Raw genomic sequence first — 10,027 nt, 5'->3', positions numbered from 1 at the left:
GGGGGATAGGGAAGGGAGGGAAAGTAGGTGATGGGAGGAGGGGAGGGAAAGTAGGTGATGGGAGGATGGGAGGGAATGCGAGATGGAAGAGGGAAGGAAGGTAGACGAAGGAAAGGAGGCTGCGAAAAGAAGGCAGAGGGATAGGAGGAAGGGAGCGTGAAGGGAGGAGGTAAGGGAGGGTGAAGGAGGAGGAAGACAGGAAGGAGGATGGAGGGGGAAGGGCGCAGGAAAGGGGACCAAAGACCCAAAACAGGGTGGGGGCGAAGGAGGAGAGAGAGAGAGGACAAAGGGAAACGAAAACAATGGCGAAGGGTAGGAGAAGATAGGGAGGGCGAAGGAAAGGAGGAAGAAGAGCAAAGGAAACGGGGAAAGGGAAGGAGAGCAAGTGGAAGGAGGAGGGCGGGCGCAGGGAGAGGAAAGGAGGGGGAGGGGGGAGGGGGGCAAATAAGCAGGGTTCTGGGTTAATAAGGGAGATTATTATGCGATTGTGGTTGCTCTTGACAAGAAATATGTTTTAATGTTATTTTTATGACGGCTATTTCTGTCCGTAGAGGTAGGTCAAAATCCGGCTGTTTTTCCGCGACGTCTTTCCGCGTTTATCTTCACCGTGGATCTATTTTGTGTGTGTGTGTGTGTGTGTATATATATATATATATATATATATATATATACATATATATATATATATATATATATATATATATATATATATATATATGACATCATCAGACTTGGCAGGCTTTTTTAATGCTACTTATTCAAAAGGTTATTAATATGTAAATATATATCAGAAATTCGTGCTGTTTTTTTCCCGCGGCGGTGTATCGCGCTTATTTTCACAGTGATTTTATTTATTTATTCTATTGTGTATTTTCAATTTTGTGATTTTGGGAGACTTCTAAGACTTATCACAAGGATGATTTTGATCGCTGATGAACTTTTCTCTCCTCCTAGCCTATTTGTTTCAAACAAAGAAGGAGAAAGTTGCTTTCACACAGAAAGTGTTCAGGCCATCACGCCTTATCAAAATATTCTTAATCACAGAGAGACAGGTGGATGTAGAGGGTGATATATAGATAAACAGGTAGGTAGACAGATAAGTATGTAGGTAGATAGCCAAGTAGGTAGACAGAGAGACGAAAAAATAACCTAAGTAGATAGATACAGACAGAGGCAGATGGAGAGGAAGCTAAGTAGGTAAACAGATGGATATTTAAATAGATAGATGAATACACAATTAGGTGAATAGATAAATAGATAGATAGCAAGGTATGTAGATCGAAAGATAGATAATTAGGAGATCGCCATGCAGATAGATAAACAGACAGATAGGCAGATAAATAGATGGATAAATGTGATAGAATTGCACCGTCCAATAAAGAGACATTTGACTTTTTTTTAACGGAGCATTTTCGGTAATGCTATTGCTTCAAGAGAGAGAGAGAGAGTGAGAGAGAGAGAGAGAGAGAGAGAGAGAGAGAGAGAGAGAGAGAGAGAGAGAGAGAGAGAGAGAGAGAGAGAGAGAGAGAGAGAGAGAGAGAAAGAGAGAGAGAGAGAGGGGGGGGGGAGAGAGAGAGAGAAAGAGAGAGAGAGAGAGAGAGTAAAAGAGAGAGAGAGAGAGAGAGTAAGAGAGAGAGAGAGAGAGAGAGAGAGAGAGAGAGAGAGAGAGAGAGAGAGAGAGAGAGAGTAAGAGAGAGAGAGAGAGAGAGAGAGAGAGAGAGAGAGAGAGTAAGAGAGAGAGAGAGAGAGAGTAAGAGAGAGAGAGAGAGAGAGAGTAAGAAGAGAGAGAGAGAGAGAGAGAGAGAGAGAGAGAGTAAGAGAGTAAGAGAGAGAGAGAGAGAGAGAGAGAGAGAGAGAGAGTAAGATAGAGAGAGAGAGAGAGAGAGAGAGTAAGAGACAGAGAGAGATACAGATAATTAGAAAACTATAAAGCGAAAGAAACGAGAGAGACATCGAGAACAAAACCAAACACCTGCAACCAGAAACAAAATACACCTATAAAGTCACTCGCACAGTAGCCACAGATGCCCTACACTGTCAGCCGCATACAATTGTCAGCCACAGCGTTATCTAGGAGTCGTTGCGTCAGCCTTGAATGGTTGTGTCAGTCGTGAAGTCAGCTCCATCAGCCATCCTGTCACAGTTGGCTTCTTGTGTGGGACTTTAGCATAGTTTCTGGTCCCATTTCAGTGTTTTTTTTTTTGGCTTGTTATTACGTGCAGATGGCGCTGATTGAGAAGGTCGGTGTGGGAATGGAGGGGTACTGTGTTATTTATGCTGCTGAGTGTGTGATATGTGGAGATGGGCGGGTGAGTGGGGGGGGGGGGGTGTATGCGTGCCTGCGTGTGTCTGTTTGTTTGTTTGAGAAAGAGAGAGAGAGATAGATAGATAGATAGAGAGAGAGAGAGAGAGAGAGAGAGAGAGAGAGAGAGAGAGAGAGAGAGAGAGAGAGAGAGAGAGAGAGAGAGAGAGAGAGAGAGAGAGAGAGAGAGAGATTGCTTGTATGTTGTATTTTCGTATGCATGTGTATATTTACGTGCACATACATACACTGTATAACAATATATATATGTCTTTTTTAACTTTCCCATTCAAGTAAGAACAAAGCATTTTCAACTTGTTTTTACTTTTTTTCTATCCCCCTTTCCTTCCTTTCTCCCATTCCTCTTTTTTCACTCCTTCCTCTCCATACGCAACTAGAACCGCGAACGTTACAAGAGACTAATAAACGTTTCCACAAACGTTATAAGATTCAGAAAAACGTTTCATCGGCCGCAGGTAATCGTTTCCACGAACGAAGCCGGTCGACGGAGTTAATTCCGGGTTGTGTAAGCGTGGCCAACTGATGAATAACTCAGGATTGTGTATTCGAGACTCGTTGTGTACACTTTATGTTAACGAAGTTTTGTGATGTCTGGATGCTGTTGACTTGAGCGGATGTGGTCGAATGCAAATTTCGTCTTCGTTATCATTATTATTTAGCTGATTTTCTTTTGCCTTGCTCAGGTTTTTGTTTTATTTATTTACCTTTCCTGCTTGAATAAGCTTTTTGAAAAGGTAAAGGTTGTTTTCATCCACTCACTTTTATGTAGGTGAATAACGCGCTCATCATTTTTCCTGTCTATTTCATTGTAAGGGGGAAAACAAATATAAGATAAATACACAAAAGAGAAAACAGAACATAGAAGGAGACATAATAAAAACCAGAAGGTAGGTTAAAATAAGAATGGAAGAGAGAGACTGGGATATATGTGTGTGTGTGTGTGTGTGTGTGTATGTATGTGTATATATATATAAATATATATATATATATATATATATATATATATACAGAGAGAGAGAGAGAGAGAGAGAGAGAGAGAGAGAGAGAGAGAGAGAGAGAGAGAGAGAGAGAAGAGAAGAGAGAGAGAGAGAGAGAGAGAGAGAGAAAGAGAAAGAGAGAGGAAACATAGAGAAAGAGAGAAAGAGAAACATAGAGAAAAAGGTACAGACAAACGGAAAGAATAGAAAATAAAGATGGAAACCTGAAGAATAAGAGACAGAAAGGGCAGAGAATAGAGAAGAAAAGCGAGGCAAGCGAGCGGCAGCGGCAGATCCCCTCGGCGGCCGCTGACACCCCAGTCTCGCCGACACCCTGTCAGGCTTTTTAACATAAATCGGTTTAAAGAGCTGAGGTTTCCACCCAACAGCTGTTCTGCTTTTTATTATCATTATTATCATCACTTTTTGTGCCTACGCAGTCTACTTAATGTTCTCTTTCTTTTCCTCTCTTTCTCTCGGTCTGTCTGTTCGCCATTCTGTTTCGCTCCCCTCCCCCCTCTCTCTCCTCTCTCTCTCCCTTTCTCTCTCTCTATCTCTCTCTCTCTCGTTCTCTTTCTCTCTCTCTCTCTCTCACTCTCTCTTTCTCTCCTTTTTCTCTCTCTCCCTTTCTTTCCTTTTTGCTCTCTCTCTCTCTTGCTGGCCGGGCCATATCTAGAAGGCCCGGGCGAAGCTAGAACTCTTGCTTCCCCTCTCTTGCTCTCTTTCTATATTTCTTTCTTTCTCTCTTTCATACACAACCCTTTTCTTCTTTCCTGTTACTACTGCAGCTACCACTATCACTTTTTTCTTTCTTTTTTCGTCTCAACCATATTAAGATTCTGCTTGTTTTCCTCTCCTTCTACCTTTTTTCCATTTTCTGGTTCCCCCTTTTTTCTCCTTTTCGTGTTCCTCTCCATCTCCTTCTTAGCCTTCTTCATTACCCCCTTCATCACCATCATCATTCTCCTCCTCCTCCTCCTTCTCCTTCCCCTCCTCCTCCTCCTCCTTCTCCTTCCCCTCCTCCTCCTCCTCCTTCTCCTCCTCCTCCTCCTCCTCCTCCTCCTCCTCCTCCTCCTCTTCCTCCTCCTCCTCCTCCTCCTCCTCCTCCTCTTCCTCCTCCTCCTCCTCCTCCTCCTCCTCCTCCTCCTCCTCCTCCTCCTCCTCCTCCTCCTCCTCCTCCTCCTCCTCTGCCTCCGCCTCCTCCTCTTCCTCCTCCTCCTCCTCCTCCTCCTCCTCCTCCTCCTCCTCCTCCTCCTCCTCCTCCTCCTCCTCCTCCTCCTCCTCCTCCTCCTCCTCCTCTTCCTCCTCTTCCCCCTTCTCCTCATCTCTTCCCCTCCTTTCACATTATGTGTAGCGGGCCTGTGATGGGTGACTAGCGAGAGGGAGAGACATCTGTCATGCAGGAATGTGTCCGTCAGTGTCTCCTCGGTGGGTGCACGCATGACGATGGAACTTTTGTCGGTTGACCAAGAACTGTTCATGACATAATGGGAGTGACAGGGAGAGATGGGGGGGGGGGGGCGAGGATGGGAGTGAGTGAGGGAGGGGGAGCTGGGAGGGGGTAGGAGATGGGAGGGAGGGGGAGCTGGGAGGGGGTAGGAGATGGGAGGGAGGGGGAGCTGGGAGGGGGTAGGAGATGGGGGGAAGAGGGAAGAGGGAAAGGGAGATAAATAGATAGGTAGATAGATGGGAAAAGAGAGAAAGAGAGACAGAGACAGGAAGACACACACACAAACACACATATATATAGAAAGAGTTAGAGTTTGAAAGAGAGAGTAAGGAGATAGCGAAGGAGAAAGAAGAAAGAGGGTAAGAAGGAAGGGAGAGAGGGAGGGAAAAGAGTAAAATGAAGGAAGGGAGGGAGTGGAGAAAAGGAGAAAAAGTAAGAATGAAGAATGGAAAGAGGGAGTGGAATGGAACGAAGCAATATTATGGAAAAGAGAAAGAGGGAGAGTGAAGCAGATGGAGAGCAGGACGAGGAGTGAGAGAGCAAGAGATAAAGATGGAGAAGGAGGAAAGGAGAGAAAAGTGTGTGAATTTATGTAAATATCTATATTTTTTGTATGGACAAAACGTATTTTGCAGTATTTATTGTCAAAACTGCTTTCTCTCTTTGAGTATGTGTGTGCTGGTGCTTTTTGTGTGCATGTGTCTGTTTATGCATGTGTGTATCCGTTATTTTGCAAGCATGTGTATAGGTAAGTGTGTGTGTGCGTGTTCGTGTGTGTGTGTGTGGCTTTGCATGTGTTTATGTGTCCATATGTGTGCGTGTGTGTATATTAGCCACGAGGGGTAACATACACATGATGAGTCACGTGATCTGGAGAATAGGGGGGAGAGAGTAGGGGGGGGGGAGGAAGACAGTTAATTTAGTCAGCGCCCTCAAATGAAGCCCATTTAGCGCCCATAACTGAAAGAAAAAGCAATAAGGAGTTCAAAGGAGTTGTTTAGGGAAATTCAATAATCGTTTTGTTCTTTATTATTTGAGTATTTTGTATACAGTTTGAAATGTTTATAATTTCCATATATCATTATCATCATCGTTAGATTATAGATATTGCCAAAAGAGAGAAAGAAAGAGAGAGAGAGAGGAAGAGAGCGAGAGAGAGGAGGGGAGGGAGGGAGGGAGAGGGAGAGTAGGAAAAAGAGAGAAAGAAGTGAGAGAAAAAATGTATACATCTGCATTGTTCACATACTTAAAAAAAAAAAAAAAAAAAAAAAAAATGGCAGCAAAACCAGCACAAACAGCCGAGAATTTAATCCTTTTCAATAGTCAGTCTTTTCCTTCTCCAAACCGACCGCCATTTTGTTTCTCCCGCCATTGCAGATCGAAAAGGTATGACGTCATCAGATCAGGCGTATGGTCCGGGCAAGGAAGGATTATAAACGACACTATTTTCTTTATGGCGATGCGTGTTCCTAGTGTCTTTCCCACTGCCAGTGTTGTTGCAATGATACTAGACATGATAGTAGTGATAATCATTGAGATTTCTTGTATCATAATTTTTATTCACAATTTTGTTATTATTATCGTTATTGCTGTTTATATTGCTACTCTTAATCTGATTATTATTGTTATTGTTATTATTATTAGGATTGTCATTGTTATTATTATTATTAGGATTATTACTGTTATTATTATTAGGATTATCATTGTTATTATTATCATTGTTATTATTGCTTTGTTGTTGTTGTTATTGCTGTTGTTATTATTATTATCTATACCTTTATTATAATTATATAATTTAAATATAAAAAAATGTAAATAGAAAAAAATGGAGGTAGGAAGGAGGGAGAGGACATAAGGGGGAGGAGGGAATGTGATGAAGAGAGGGAGGGGAAGGAAGGAGAGGGAGAGGGTGAGAGGAAGGGAGAGGAGGGTGAGAGGAAGGAAGAGTTTAGTTTAAGTTTAAGTTTAGTTTTGTTTCCATTTATTACAATGGATATTCTTGGTGTGACATAGTGTCTGTTTCATTTTGCTCTAAACTATCCCCTGTGTGCAAGGAATGGCCGGGGTTACCATCCACTGGCGGCGAGGGATTCGAACGCAGGTCAGCAAGATTGCTAGACGAGAACGCTACCGCTGCACGCTACCGCTGCACCACACAGCACACGGGAGAGGGAGAGAGGAACGGATAAAGAGGGAGAGGGATAGCGAGAGAAAGAGGGAGAGGGACAGTGAGAGAGGGAGGGACGGATAGGGAATGAGAGGAAAAGAGAAGGACAGGAAGGAGGAGACAGGAAGAAAGAAGCGCATAAGAAGGGGCGAAGGAGGGCGTAACGGAGAGAGAGGTGGTGGGGGAGGGGGGGGGGAGGCAGTTACTGACCTGTAGAGGAACGGACTCCTCTGCCTCTAGCTTTTAAAGACCCTACCCCTCCCCCCCACTCCCCGCTCCCCCGCCCGCTGCCCCTCGCCCCCCCCCCTTATCTTGGTCGCATATACACGAGGAATTTGGTATTTATAAAAAAAATGATGATGAAGATAGCATCATCATAATAGTAATGATGATAATAGTAGTAATAGTCATGATCATGATGATTGAGGTAACGATTATGATAATTATAACGATAAAGATAATAATAACGATAATACAAATTATGACAATGATGGTAATATTAATGATAGTAATAATACTGATAGTGATAACAATAGTAATTGTAAAAAGGATAGTAATCAGGACAATGATAATGGCAATAATAATGACGATGAAGGTAGTAAAACGTAAAAAAGAAAGAGGGAAGAAGGAAGAGGGCGAGGGAAGAAACAGAAAGAAAGAAGGGAAGAAAGTGAAGGAAGAGGAAGAAGAGAGAAGGGAAAAAGAGGTTAAAGTGACAATGACGAGCAGATTATTTCTCTTTCTCTCTGTAACCCTTTTTATCGCGTTTCCTTTGCCATCATTCCAAGGCAGACAGCTATCTGAACTTTGTATTCCGTCACCTTCTCTCCCTCTTTTTTTCCCCATTCCTCTGCCTTATCTCCCTCTCTCCTTCCCCGTCCTTCCTCCCCGTATTATCTTTTAGTCTCTTTTCCCTCCCACTCCCTTAACCCATCTACCTCTCTCTCTCCTTTCTACCTCATCCTTGCCTCCTCCCTCCCTTCTACAGCCCCTTCCCTCCCCCCTATCCTTCCATCCCAGCTCCCTCTCCCCCTTCCCTATCCCCCTTTCCTCCCCCTATCCTTCCATCCCTCCCCCCTTCCCTCCCTCTTCCCCTCCCCTCCCCCTTCCCCTTCCTCCCCTCCCCTCCCCCTTCCCCTTCCTCCCCTGGCCCTGGCGTTGCAGCGCCGGAATATCCCGCTCTCGTGGGGTTCGTGGTTCAGCCTCAGGGCAAGGTGAAGGGCGCGAGGGGGGGGAGGGGGAGCTTCTCGTCGGTATGGTACTTGTCTATTGAGGTGTGTTTGTATTATATTTACATATGTGTTTTATAATTTTGTGCATGTTTGTATGTGTGTGTTTGTGTGAGTGTGTGTGCGCATGTTTGTTTGTGTGTATGTATGTGTGTGTGTATGTGTGTGTGTGTGTGTGTGTGTGTGTGTGTGCGTGTGTGTGTGTGTGTGTGTGCAGCTGTGATTGCCCATCTACGTAACATTCCTAAACACCAGAGCATAAGTAAGAGACACGGATAAACAAATATTCTTAAAACGAAAGGAATAAAGGAAGATAAAAAGAAAATAACTCCGAGAGAAGAGACGAGACTACCGGACAGGGAAGGGGGAGGGAAGAGAAGGGGAGGGGAGGGGGGGGGTAGTTTATTGGGGGGGAGGGAGCGAGCGAGACCGTAACAAGTAACTGTTACGCGACAATGATTCCTCGAGCCGCCGTGATCGGTGTCTGACAGTGTGTGTGTGTGCGTGTTTGTGTGTGTGTGTGTGTGTGTGTGTGTGTGTGTGTGTGTGTGTGTGTGTGTGTGTGTGTGTGTATTTGTTACGTATGAGTGTTTGAGTTTCGTGTTGTGTGTATGCATTTGTCTCTGTGTATCCGATCTGTGTATACTGTATGAGAGTATGTGTGTTTCTTTGAATTTATGCATTGTTTGCTTGTAACTGTATTCGCAAACCCCACATGTGTGTATATGGGAGTGCATATCGGGCTTGTGTATGTATTTGTATGTCTGTCTGTTGGCCTGTATGAGTCTTCTGGGTGTTTATGGAAAGCGTTCGATTGTGGGGAGGCTTTGTTTGTTTCTCTGTCTCGCTCTCTCGCTCTCTCTCTCTCTCTCTCTCTCTCTCTCTCTCTCTCTCTCTCTCTCTCTCTCTCTCTCTCTCTCTCTCTCTCTCTCTCTCTCTCTCTCTCTCTCTGCGTGTGTAAGTGTGCTTATGTTTGTGTGTTTGTATGGGTATGAATGTGTGCGCGTGCGTGTGTGTATATATGTGTGTATGTGTTCAAGCGTGTGTGTAGGACTGATATGTATATATATGTGACCGTTCCACCGCCCTCCTCCCTCCACACATCCGCACGCCCACATCCTCACCCACATATCCGCACCAACATAACATGTTTGTTTCCCAAGTCTTAATCTCGTTACCGCCTCCTCGTTGTCACGCCGCGTAGTCACAGCGTCGAGACCGCACGTAACTATTCCGTTATTAACTCACCTGTCACAGCTTCCGTTACGATGGGCGTTCGGGTGCTGGCGGGCGGGGGAGGGAGGGGGGGAGGAGAAGGAGAGAGACCGGGAGGAGGAGGAGGAGGAGGAGGAGGAGGAGGAGGAGGAGGAGGAGGAGAGGGAGAGTTGGGGAGAAGGAGAGAAAGAGGGAGGAAAGGGGGGAGGGAGAGAGAGAGAGAGAGAGAGAGAGAGAGAGAGAGAGAGAGAGGAAAGGGGGGAGGGAGATAGAGAGAGAGAGAGAGAGAGAGAGAGAGAGAGAGGAGAGAGAGAGAGAGAGAGAGAGAGAGAGAGAGAGAGAGAGAGAGAGAGAGAGAGAGAGAGAGAGAAAAGGGAGGAGGGAAAAGGAGAGGGAAAGGCTGTTAAAGAGACATAGAGAGAGAAGAGAGAGAGATGAGGGGAGAGAAGAACAGAGAGAGAGAGAAAGATAAAGATGCACTTGTTCAAAGAAATGTGTTTGTTTGATTATGTGTTTCAGTTTAGTGGCTATTTGAGTTGTCTGTTAGTTTCGTGTTCTATATACATTATTGGTATTCGTCGTTTCCTTTATAATTTCATTCTCTCTCTCTCTCTCTCTCTCTCTCTCTCTCTCTCTCTCTCTCTCTCTCTCTCTCTCTCTCTCTCT

The sequence above is a fragment of the Penaeus chinensis genome, chromosome 23, assembly GCF_019202785.1.
Source record: "Penaeus chinensis breed Huanghai No. 1 chromosome 23, ASM1920278v2, whole genome shotgun sequence".
Taxonomy (NCBI): domain Eukaryota; kingdom Metazoa; phylum Arthropoda; class Malacostraca; order Decapoda; family Penaeidae; genus Penaeus; species Penaeus chinensis.
Note: the sequence above shows the minus strand (reverse complement) of the source record.